Source organism: Eubalaena glacialis, chromosome 7 (genome assembly GCF_028564815.1).
Source record: "Eubalaena glacialis isolate mEubGla1 chromosome 7, mEubGla1.1.hap2.+ XY, whole genome shotgun sequence".
NCBI lineage: Eukaryota > Metazoa > Chordata > Mammalia > Artiodactyla > Balaenidae > Eubalaena > Eubalaena glacialis.
In genome coordinates, this window is record NC_083722.1 from 79055673 (window position 1) to 79067977 (window position 12305).

The 12305-nt window shown below is 38.1% G+C and overlaps 1 long non-coding RNA gene across 4 annotated transcripts in view; it reads right to left on the minus strand.

Moving 5' to 3' along the window:
* LOC133094752 (uncharacterized) overlaps positions 1 to 12305 on the minus strand; it is a 42690-nt gene that overhangs the window by 12308 nt on the left and 18077 nt on the right. For 3 of the 4 annotated variants that reach the window (XR_009701497.1, XR_009701495.1, XR_009701498.1), the window contains 3 exons: positions 12111 to 12202; positions 11573 to 11638; positions 7489 to 7631 (listed from right to left, as the gene is read on the minus strand). This is a non-coding gene — a long non-coding RNA (uncharacterized LOC133094752). The remainder of the gene's footprint in view (positions 1 to 7488; positions 7632 to 11572; positions 11639 to 12110; positions 12203 to 12305) is intronic. The other variant, XR_009701496.1, reaches the window with a different exon arrangement.

The following is a 12305-nucleotide window of genomic DNA, read 5'->3' on the forward strand; positions in this document are numbered from 1 at the left end:
ATCTGTCCATTTCTTCCAGGTTGTCCATTTTATTGGCATAGAGTTGCTTGTAGTAATCTCTCATGATCGTTTGTATTTCTGCAGTGTCAGTGGTTACTTCTCCTTTTTCATTTCTAATTCTATTAATTTGAGTCTTCTCCCTTTTTCTCTTGATGAGTCTGGCTAATGGTTTATCAATTTTGTTTATCTTCTCAAAGAACCAGCTTTTAGTTTCATTGATTTTTGCTATTGTTTCCTTCATTTCTTTTTCATTTATTTCTGATCTGATCTTTATGATTTCTTTCCTTCTGCTAGCTTTGGGGTTTTTTTGTTCTTCTTTCTCTAATTGCTTTAGGTGCAAGGTTAGGTTGTTTATTCGAGATGTTTCCTGTTTCTTGATGTAGGCTTGTATTGCTGTAAACTTCCCTCTTAGAACTGCTTTTGCTGCATCCCATAGTTTTTGGATCGTCGTGTCTCCATTGTCATTTGTTTCTAGGTATTTTTTGATTTCCCCTTTGATTTCTTCAGTGATCACTTCGTTATTAAGTATGTGGGTTATATTTTTAGCCCAGAAAATCCAAGAGAATCAGTTAAAAAATAAAAAAAAAAACTAATGGAGTCAGAAAGAGAATTAAATAAGTTACTCTGGATCAAAATACATATGCAAGAATAAATAAAATTTTATATAATATCCTATTTTAAGAACATCAGATTTGAAAAATAACTTAAAAACATAAAATACTTAGAAATAAATAAGACATATTCAGGACCTACCCAAATAAGATAATAAAATTATACTGGGGTACAAAATAAAGACAAATAAATCAAGAGATATACCATAGATGCCCTTAGATAGGAAGACATAATATTATATCAATTTTCTTGAAAACTAGTCTGTAAAATACATACCATCTCACTACTTTGGGACTTGATGAAATTGTTCTAGAATTAGTTTTAAGAATAATCAGTGAAAATTGAAAGGAAAATATTTTTTAAAAGGAGAGTAATGCTATAGCAGAGATTTATCAAACTCCTGGATATTGAAATGCATCATAAAACCTTGGTGACTAAAACAATATGACATTCATCAAGTACAAGGACACCGTACCAGAACGTTTGCTGGAGCACTTTTGGTATAATAAAAGAAGAGGAGCATCTACATGTCTATTGACATGAACCCATTTAATAAATTATGTGACAGTAGACATTGAAATATACAAATAGTAAAAACCTAAATAAAAGTTAATCTGCATCGAGATACTTCACATTAAATCTACAGGACACAAAAGACAATGTGAAAAACTTTAGAAGCAGGTAGGCAGAAGGTTCTATATTATGAACCAAAAGATGGCACTTTAAAGGGCAGGAAACTTCTCGAAAACAACAGTCTAGGTCAGAAGAAGATTGAAGAATATACCAAAAATAGCAAAAATAAATAGTAAGCCTAGAATTTTCCTGTCAGCTAAATTACCATTCCAGAGTGAGAGCATAGAATAAAATAAATATAGTTTCACACAAAGTCTACAGGAATTTACCACTTGAAGTCCCTTCTGAAAGAACCATTAAAGAATGGATGACAAGAGAGAAGGAATCTGAAACTCTCTAGGAGAGGATGGGATGAGAGAAGCAATGTGAGCAAATTGGGAAACTCTAAAGCAAGGACTGGGTGTATGAATTATAATTACTAATTTTGCAGGGTGAGAAAAAAAGCATGATATCATAATAATATATCAATAAAGAGGGCGTAACGAGAGTTAAAACATTACATATGCTATGATTTGAAGTTAAGCACCCATGTTAAAAATATTGTGTTGACTCTTAAAAAAATATAAAAGAAGCACATAACTTGCAAACCAGTGAAGGAATAAGAGTTGGAAAGAAAAGAAATCATGCAATTCAACAAAAGAAAGAAAGGAGGAAAAAAATCCATAAGGAATAAACAAGGTAAAGAAAATGCCCAAACATAGATAACTTTTGCTCCTTAGGATGTAGAAGGATCTGATGGACCATTTCTCTTGTGTTAACAAGACACCAGACAAAATAAAAATCATAATGAGCTAGTAAAGAGGAGTTAGAGCCTTGAATAACTGAATTACAGAGAGAAAAAAGACCGTTATAAAGTGAGGAGAGCCTCAGCTTCAGTTTGGATACAGATGGACAGGAGTGGGCTTCAACCACAAACAGAGATAATTTGTGCAGATAAGAAGAAATCAGGCAAACCTCAGATGAAAGCCTGGACTAACAGGACTAAATCCAAATGCAAAAACAAATGACTCATCCCAACAAAGCTCACCCCTCTTCCACACCCTCAAGTTCTGCCAAGAAAGCATCAATACAGGAGGGGGAAAAAAATAGGGTTCAAGGGTCCTGCTGGAGTTGAATTCAAAGATAAAACAAAACGACAGCCCAACCTCCTCCCAGCTCAAAAACTAACATAATCCAAAGGGGAGTGGTTGGGGGAATGAGAAGGACACGTTACCTCTGTGGTTTTCTCCCCCAATTCAAATCCAGTCGTGAGCATAGCATCAAACAAATCCCAAATGAAGGGAATTCTACAGAATACCTGACCAAACCCCTCCAAATTGTCAGGGTCATAAAAACAAGGGAAGTCTGAGAAACTGCCATAGACCAGAGGAGTCTAAGGAGACATGATGACTAAATGTAATGTGGTCTCTTGGATGGGATCGTGGAACTGAAAAAGGACATTAGTGGAAAAACTGGTGACATCTGAAAAAAGTTGGAGTTTAGTTAATAGTAATGTACCAGTGATGGTTTCCGAGTTATGACAAATGCGTAACAGTCATGTAAGATGTTAGTATATGGGAAAACTGGGTGAGGGATATACATGGCATCTTTGTACTATCCTTCCAACTTTCCTGTAAATCGAAAACTATTCTAAAATAAAAAGTTTACTTTTTTATAAATATATCTTCATTGGAGAATAATTGCTTTACAATGTTGTGTTAGTTTCTGCTCTACAACAAAGTGAATCAGCTATATGTATACATATATCCCCATATCCCCTCCCTCTTGAGCCTCCCTCCCACCCTCCTTATCTCACCCCTGTAGATCGTCACAAAGCATCGGACTGATCTCCCTGCGCTATGCAGCAGCTTCCCACTAGCCATCCATTTCACATTTGGTAGTGTATATATGTCAGTGCTACTCTCTCACTTTGTCCCAGCTTCCCCTTCCTGCCCTGTGTCCTCAGGTCTGTTTCCTACATCTGTGTCTTTATTCCTGCCCTGCCACTAGGTTCATCAGTGCCATTTTTTCAGATTCCATATATGTGTGTTAGCATATGGTATTTGTTTTCTCTTTGTGACTGACTTCACTCTGTATGACAGACACTAGGTCCATCTACCTCATTACAAATAACTCAATTTTCTTCCTTTTTAGGGCTGAGTAATATTCCATTGTATATATATGCCACATCTTCTTTATCCATTCATCTGTTGATGGACATCTAGGTTGCTTCCATGTCCTGGCTATTGTAAATGGTGCTGCAATGAACATTGCGGTACATGACTATTTTTGAATTATGTTTTTCTCAGGGTATATGTCCAGCAGTGGGATTCCTGGGTCACAGGGTAGTTCTATTTCTAGTTTTTTAAGGAACCTCCATACTGTTCTCCATAGTGGCTGTATCAATTTACATTCCCACCAACAGTGCAGGAGGGTTCCCTTTTCTCCACACCCTTTCCAGCATCTGTTGTTTGTATATTTTCTGATGATGCCCATTCTAACCGGTGTGAGGTGATACCTCATTGTGATTTTGATTTGCATTTCTCTAATGCTTAGTGATGTTGAGCATCTTTCCATGTGTTTGTTGGCAATCTGTATGTCTTCTTTGGAGAAATGTCTGTTTAGGTCTTCTACCCATTTTTGGATTAGGTTGTTTGTTTTTTTGATATTGAGCTGCATGAGCTGCGTGTATATTTTGGAGATTAATCCTTTGTCAGTTGCTTCATTTGCAAATATTTTCTCCCATTCTGAGGGTTCTCTTTTCATCTTGTTTATGGTTTCCTTTGCTGTGCAAAAGTTTTAAGTTTCATTAGATCCCATTTGTTTATTTTTGTTTTTATTTCCATTACTGTAGGAGGTGGATCAAAAAGGATCTTGCTGTGATTTATGTCATAGAGCGTTCTGCCTATGTTTTCCTCTAAGAGTTTTATAGTGTCTGGCCTTAAATTTAGGTCTTTAATCCATTTTGAGTTTATTTTTGTGTATGGTGTTAGGGAGTGTTCTAATTTCATTCTTTTACATGTAGCTGTCCAGTTTTCCCAGCACCACTTATTGAAGAGGCTGTCTTTTCTCCATTGTATATTCTTGCCTCCTTTGTCAAAGATAAGGTGGCCATATGTGCGTGGGTTTATCTCTGGGCTTTCTATCCTGTTCCATTGATCTATATTTCTGTTTTTGTGCCAGTACCATACTGTCTTGATTACTGTAGCTTTGTAGTGTAGTCTGAAGTCAGGGAGTCTCATTCCTCCAGCTCTGTTTTTCTTTCTCAAGATTGCTTTGGCTATTCAGGGTCCTTTGTGTTTCCATACAAATTGTGAATTTTTTTGTTCTAGTTCTGTGAAAAATGCCATTGGTAGTTTGATAGGGATTGCATTGAATCTGTAGATTGCTTTGGGTAGTATAGTCCTTTTCACAGTATTGATTCTTCCAATCCAAGAATATGGTATATCTTTCCTTCAGTTTGTATCATCTTTGATTTCTTTCATCAGTATCTTATAGTGTTCTGAATACAGGTCTTTTGTCTCCTTAGGCAGGTTTATTCCTAGGTATTTTATTCTTTTTGTTGCAATGGTACATGGGAGTGTTTCCTTAATTTCTCTTTCAGATTTTTCATTGTTAGTGTATAGGAATGCAAGAGATTTCTGTGCATTAATTTTGTATCCTGCAACTTTACCAAATTCATTGATTAGCTCTAGTAGTTTTCTGGTGGCATCTTTAGGATTTTCTATGTATAGTATCATGTCATCTGCAAACAGTGACAGTTTTACTTCTTTTCCGATTTGGATTCCTTTTATTTCTTTTTCTTCTCTGATTACTGTGGCTAAAACTTCTAAAACTATGTTGAATAATAGTGGTGAGAGTGGGCACTGTTTTCTTGTTCCTGATCTTAGAGGAAATGCTTTCAGTTTTTCACCATTGAGGATGATGTTGGCTGTGGGTTTGTCATATATGACCTTTATTTTTTTGAGGTAGGTTCCCTCTATGCCCACTTTCTGGAGGGTTTTTATCATAAATGGGTGTTGAACTTTGTCAGAAGCTTTTTCTGCATCTATTGAGATTATCATATGGTTTTTATCCTTCAATTTGTTAGTATGGTGTATCACATTGATTGATTTGCCTATATTGAAGAATCCTTGCATTCCTGGGATAAATCCCACATGATCATGGTGTATGATCCTTTTAATATGCTGTTGGACTCTGTTTGCTAGTATTTTATTGAGGATTTTTGCATCTATATTCATCAGTTATATTGGCCTGTAATTTTCTTTTTTTGTGAAATCTTTGTCTGGTTTTGGTATCATGGTGATGGTGGCCTCATAGAATGAGTTTGGGAGTGTTCCTTCCTCTGCAATTTTTGGGAAGAGTTTGAGAAGGGTAGGTGTTAGCTCTTCCTTAAATATTTGAAAGAATTCACCTCTGAAGCCATCTGGTCTTGCACTTTTGTTTGTCAGAAGATTTTTAATCACAGTTTCAATTTCAGTGCTTGTGACTGGCCTGTTCATATTTTCTATTTCTTCCTGGTTTAGTCTTGAAATGTTGTACTTTTCTAAGAATTTGTCCATTTCTTCCAGGTTGTCCATTTTATTGGCATACATTTGCTTGTAGTAATCTCTCAGGATCCTTTGTATTTCTGCAGTGTCATTGTTACTTCTCCTTTTTCATTTCTAATTCTGTTCACTAGGGTCTTCTCCCTTTTTTTCCTGATAGTCTGGCTAATGGTTTATCAATTTTGTTTATCTTCTCAAAGAACCAGATTTTAGTTTTATTGATCTTTGCTACTGTTTCCTTCATTTCTTTTTTGTTTATTTCTGCTCTGAAATTTATGATTTCTTTCCTTCTGCTAACTTTGGGGTTTTTTTGTTCTTCTTTCTCTAATTGCTTAGGTGTAAGGTTAGGTTGTTTATTTGAGATTTTTCTTGTTTCTTGAGGTAGGATTGTATTGCTATATACTTCCCTTTTAGAACTGCTTTTGCTGCATCCCAAAGTTTTGGGGTCATCATGTTTTCATTGTCACTTGTTTCTAAGTATTTCTTGATTTCCTCTTTGATTTCTTCAGTGATCTCTTGGTTGTTTAGTAGTGTATTGTTTAGCCTCCATGTGTTTGTATTTTTTACAGTTTTTTTTTTTTCCTGTAATTGATATCTAGTCTCATAGTGTTGTGGTCTGAAAAGATGCTTGATACGATTTCAATTTTCTTTAAAAAGTTTACTTTTTAAAGGAGAAAAGAAACCCTACCCATTTACAAAGTGCAAAACATTTGTGAATAAATTTAATAAAAATGGGCAAAACTGGCATGCTGAAAACTAAAACATATATCTCACAACAATTTTTAAAACAGCTAACAAAGTGGAGAGGTGCCATGTTCATAGACTGAAAGCCTTGACATTGTTAAGATGTCATTTCTCCCCCAGATATATCAGTTGATTCAATGTAATCCCAATCTAAATCCCAGTATGCTTTTTCTTGTAGAAATTGACAGGCTGATTCTAAAATTTAAAAGAATAGCCAAAACTACTTTGATAAAGAGGAACAAAGTTGGAGAGTTGATACTGCCTGATTTGAAGACTTACTAATAAGTGGAAGGAATCAAAACAATGCAATAAGGGCATAGCTATCAACATGGAACTAGTACAGAAATAGACATACATGTATATGGTCAGTTGATTTACAGCAGAAGAGTCAGGGTGAATGACTGGGTAAAGGATGGTGTTTTCAACAAATAGTGCTGACATAACTGGATATCTTTATTTTAAAACAATGAACATCTACTTCTACATCATACCATGAACAAAGATTAATTCAAAATGGCTCATAGACATCATGTAAGCTAAAATTATAAAACTTAATTTAGGAAACGATTTTCGTAAGTTTGGGCTAGGTAAAGATTATTTGATTGGATAAAACGAGTATGAATTACAGGGAAAACTGATAAAGTGGAGTTCATAAAAATTAAAAACATCTGCTCTTTATAAGTTATCAGTAGTAAAAAATAGACTACATACCGGGGGAAATATTATATATATCTAATATGTATTTGCATCCAAAACATATAGAGAGCACATACAATTCAATAATAATAACATTAATAATCCAATAAAAATGAGTAAAAAATTTAAATACATAATTCACAAAAGAAGATATACAAATGGCCAATTAGGACATAAATCTCTACTCTTCGTCGTTAAAGAAATTCAAATTAAAGCCACAATGAGCTAGCACAGCCTACTCCAGAATGGCTAAATGTTTTAAATTGACAATACTCACTCTTGGCAACAGTGTGGAGCAGCTGTAACTGCTGATGGCACCATAAGAGGATGAGACAACTTTGGAAAACGGTTTGGGTGTTGCTTATAAAGGTAAACATCCACTCGTCATCTGACCCAGAAATTCAACTCCTGAATAGTTACCTGAGAGAAAGGAAAATATGTCCACAAAAAGTCGTGCACACACATTCACAAAGAGGCTTCATTCAAAGAAGTCAAAACCTAGAAGCAACTCTACTGTGCATCAATCAACAGAAAGAATGAACTGTTGTATATTCACACAATGAAACACTACTCATCAAGAAAAGGATATAACTCCGAATCATGTAACGATGGTATAGATTTCAAAAATAGGATTTTCTGCAAAAGAAGGAGACACAAAAGAGTACATATGGTAGGATTCTGCTTATGCAAAGCTCGTGAACAGGTCAAACTTATCTATGGGATAGAAATCAGAGCAGTGGACACCTCTAGAAGGAGGACTGACTACACAGAAGGATGAGGAAAATTTCTGGGGTTATGGAACTATTCTGTATCTTGATTGGAGTGTAGATTACATGGGTGTATATATTTGTTAAAGTTCATCTGTCTCCAGATGTAGTAAGCTGTCATCTGTGGTCCATGGGCATTTATTAAGCCCCTGCAGAGTGCAGATATTAATATATGCACCATGGTGAGCTAGGAGCTCTATAGTCTGCCCTTAGTGTCCTCTCATCTTGCTGAGAAGCTAGACTATCCACTTCATCAGGAAGCCAAGCACTCAAGGCATGTGAGCACCAAATGGGAAGAGGCAGGCAGAGAGAGAACAAGAATGGGGATACCAGAACTTTCCCCCAGGTGCCCGTGTGCAGCCTTATTTTCAGAGACCCTCTCGACTGCCACATGTAGCAGGGGCTTCTCCCAAGCTGCTTCCCAGCAATCCCTGTACACCCTAAGGTCCCTGCAGGAAACTCACAGGCTCACAGCTGATCGACACACCTTCCTTTCATCTCTAAGTGAAGTGCAGCTTTCAAATGCAAAGAATTCATACACCAAAGCCCTCCAGGGGTGTTACCCCACCCTTTGCTCTGTGAAGACACCACCATGGCCCATCATGGCAGGAAGCTAGCAGCAAGGTGCTGGACTTGGGGCCTTAAAGTTTGGGAGGCCAATGTATCCGCTTCTGAGGTGCTCTGCTGAGAGATTCTGTGTGACTGAGTCTCTATTGGCAGCAAGATACCGCAAAGGGGAAGGCTGAGTGAGCACCCAGTGCTTGAGATACAGTTCATCTTTCATGGCCTCAATTCCCTAAATCTTGTAGCTGCCAAATGGTTCTTGTTAGATTTATCTCTTCCTGCCCCTATTCCTACACCTTCCTGGAAGAAAGACGGTGAGAGTTTGTGAGGGTAAAGCTTGGTCTTAGGGTACCAGGCACGAGCAATGGGTTCTAGGCATAAAAACTTAGTGCTGGTCCAGAGGAGCAATCAGTCTGGTTCCGAAAACAGCAACAAAGGCCTCAAATGATGCTCAGCAACCCCCAGCTGACCCTCTAGTTCACCATCTGTGAAACTGGAACTTAGGTAGTGTCTTAGATAGTGTCCATTCTGGCTGCTGTAACAAAATACCACAGACCAAGTGGCTTATAAACAATAGAAAATTATTTCTCACAATTCTAGAGGCTGGAAGTCTGCGATCTGCATTCCCTTATCCCACAGCTATTTATGGAGGACTGGACACTCTCCTAGGTGCTATGGATACAACACTGAACAAACTAGTTCAAAACCCCTGCTCTCACAGAGTGCACACTCTAGTGAAGGGACAAATGAACACAGCAACTTCAGACTGTGAGAAAGGCAGAGGTGGAAACATGGTGAGGGAAGGAACTTAGTGGGACTTGGTGGAGAGACACTCCCTTCGCTAGGGAAGCTGGGGGGTTGGAAGATCCTCTTGGTTCAAGCATATTAAGGCCCTTCATTTCTCCTCCTCTTTTGTCACCTATTTTCTTAACTACATAGCCAATACCACAGCCCTCACAAGATTTATATTCTTGTTATCTCAGTTCTTTATTTATAAAGAGCGGCCTTTTAGTATGTTTAGGAATGTGAAACTCCTCTCTCTCTTAATTGCTTATTCACTCCCCTAATTATAGAGTTCCCATTTGGTGCCAGGCATGAGGGAGGATGAGAGACCCCCTGATGCTTCACCTGTGGGAAAGATTAAATGAAATGCTAAGAGATCAACCCATTAGTACTCCACTAGCGAATATTAGAAGCAGGCAACCCTTCCCTCAAAATTCTTTACTTCCACTTGTCTAAAAGTTGTCATAATCAAATAATCACCACATTTTGGGGGAACATAGCCTTCTATTGATATCTTCCAGAAAATGCATGTAATAAATATCCTAATAGCCAATATTTATGATGTAAATGGTATTTCTTAGAGATGGAACACTTGTGCAGTGCACCACCTGCACAACCATACATGGTGGCCCTAGGGAAAAAAAAATCATACATTTCTAGGGAAAGAGCACTGATGTGGGTGGTTGTTCCAGATTTGACCTAATTTTCTGTGTAACTCTGGAGTTCTGAATAGCCTAAGCTAATCATGCTAAAATATTAGGGTTTTTTTTTTTTTTGTACATAACTTTTATTGAGTAAATGTGAGTGAGGGTTAGCTCTACCCCACAACCTTCCTACTGAAAATGAGTTTCAGCCTAAATCTGCCCCACTGGAAGACCTTTTATAAACAGACATTAATTGGCAGGGATGCACCAAACAGTTCACACAGCCTGCACTGGAAAATTGATGAGACCCCAGCTCTATGAGTTCTCAGGAGCACTGACCATAGCTTGTGTGAAAGGTTGACTTGAAGCAGACGTTCCAATAATCTACAGTCAGGCTTGTGTGACCTGTATGGTCTGCCTCAGACAAACAGAAATATGTGCCCCAGTGGCTAAGCCTAGGCTCATTTAAGGTCATGCCTCAGAGTCTAGCCCCAAACGAACAGGCCACAGATGGGTTTTCACAACCTGTTTAATGCAAGGATGAGAAGTTGTCCCTAGTATATTTCAACCAATCCACATATATTAAATACACTAGTTTCACCAGTGAGAGCCCATTTCTAACACTCACCACGTTAATGGACAAGCCACTCATTTCACCAAGGAAAACCCATTTCTAGCATTCTTTCTGCAAATACCCAGAGCCCATGGTATGGAGAGAAGAACTAGAGAAAGCCAAATAGGATTTCTGATCAAAATATTGGCTCACTAACCCTGGGTCTGACTTCCTGATTAGGGAATTAGCTGCCTGAGGGTGTTACAGCTAACAGCACATTCTTTTTTTTTTTCATTTTTTAAATTGGAGTATAGTTGATGTACAATATTATATGTCACAGGTGTACAACATAGTGATTCACAATTTTTAAAGGTTATATTCCATTTATAGTTACTAAAAAATACTGACTACATCCCCTGTGTTGTACAATACATCCTTGTAGCTTGTGTATTTTATACATAATAGTTTGCACCTCTTAATCCCCTACCGCTATCTAGCCCCTCCCCCTTCCCTCTCCCCACTGGTAAGCACTAGTTTGTTCTCCATATATGTGAGTCTGTTTCTTTTTTAACAGCACATCCTTAATATCCCACTGCCTAACATGCATTGTAAAATATAGGCATCCCTACCACGAGAACATCACCTAATCTGCCTTGCCTGTTTCCTCAGTCACTCAGTCCACCCCGTTAAACATTTGTTCATGCATGCTGTGATGGAGACTAGAGATACATTCTGCCCTAAGGAGCTCAAAAGTCTAGACAAATCATTTCCTATTGCCAACCCATTGGTAGGAGCTCTGTGGAGTACTGGCTCAAGAAGAATTCAAGCTCAGCATGAAAAGAAATTTAGGAATGACTAATATCTGCCATGGCATGAAATGGAAGATGGCCATACATATTTATGTGCTATTCCCACACATTCCATAATGAAAAGAAGACAGTCTTACCAACCTCTCCAGACATTTAAAATTATAAAGTAGACTAATTAATTGTAAAAGTACATTGAAAAACAATCTTAAAGCACTATGCCAATGTGAAGCATTGTTACTACCAGAAGCAGCTGCCAATTCAAGCGGAAAGTTGGTATCGCATGCCCATCTTCAGGGATTCAAGCACACTAGAGATGAAAAGAAGATGAAAAGAGAGAAATGAAAGTGCTGGCAAGCTTTACTTCTGGCAATTTCCTGTGAAGAAAGGTCAGTACATTCCAGACTATGCCAACCATAGCTTCCATTTAGCTTCTCTGAGAAACCAGGGAAGGATCCAGCTGGCAACGGTCTGGCCGTACTCCGCACAGCACACCTGTTCTGAAGTTAAACCATTAGCGTTTGGGGCTTGGACGCCAATGATCTGAATCAAACCTTACTGGCACAAGACCCCCTACTTAACTGCAACCCCCCCTTTGAGAAACCGGGCCAGAGTTTTCCACAGGACTTATGAGGGGAAAAGGTGTTGAAGCACAACACTCAAAATCTTCATCAGGGATGCATTTTTTAAAAAGACATGAACCTCATAAAAACGGCTGCGCATTTTTACACGTGTTAAACGGTTGAGAAATACATAGGACTGTAATAAATATGGCAGTTTACCTTGAAAAAGTCCTGATGTTCCCTCATGGAAGTGGGCATGGGAAGGGTTGCAGCCTGTGAGGTCTTCTTGTGCAGTGGCAGAAGGAGATGATCTGAAATCAGACGGAAATTTGGAGAAGCAGATGTGGGCGATGTGGCTCGTAACACCCGTGGTGACCTGAGGTCGACGGTGGGTGTTTGAGGGGTGTGCATTTG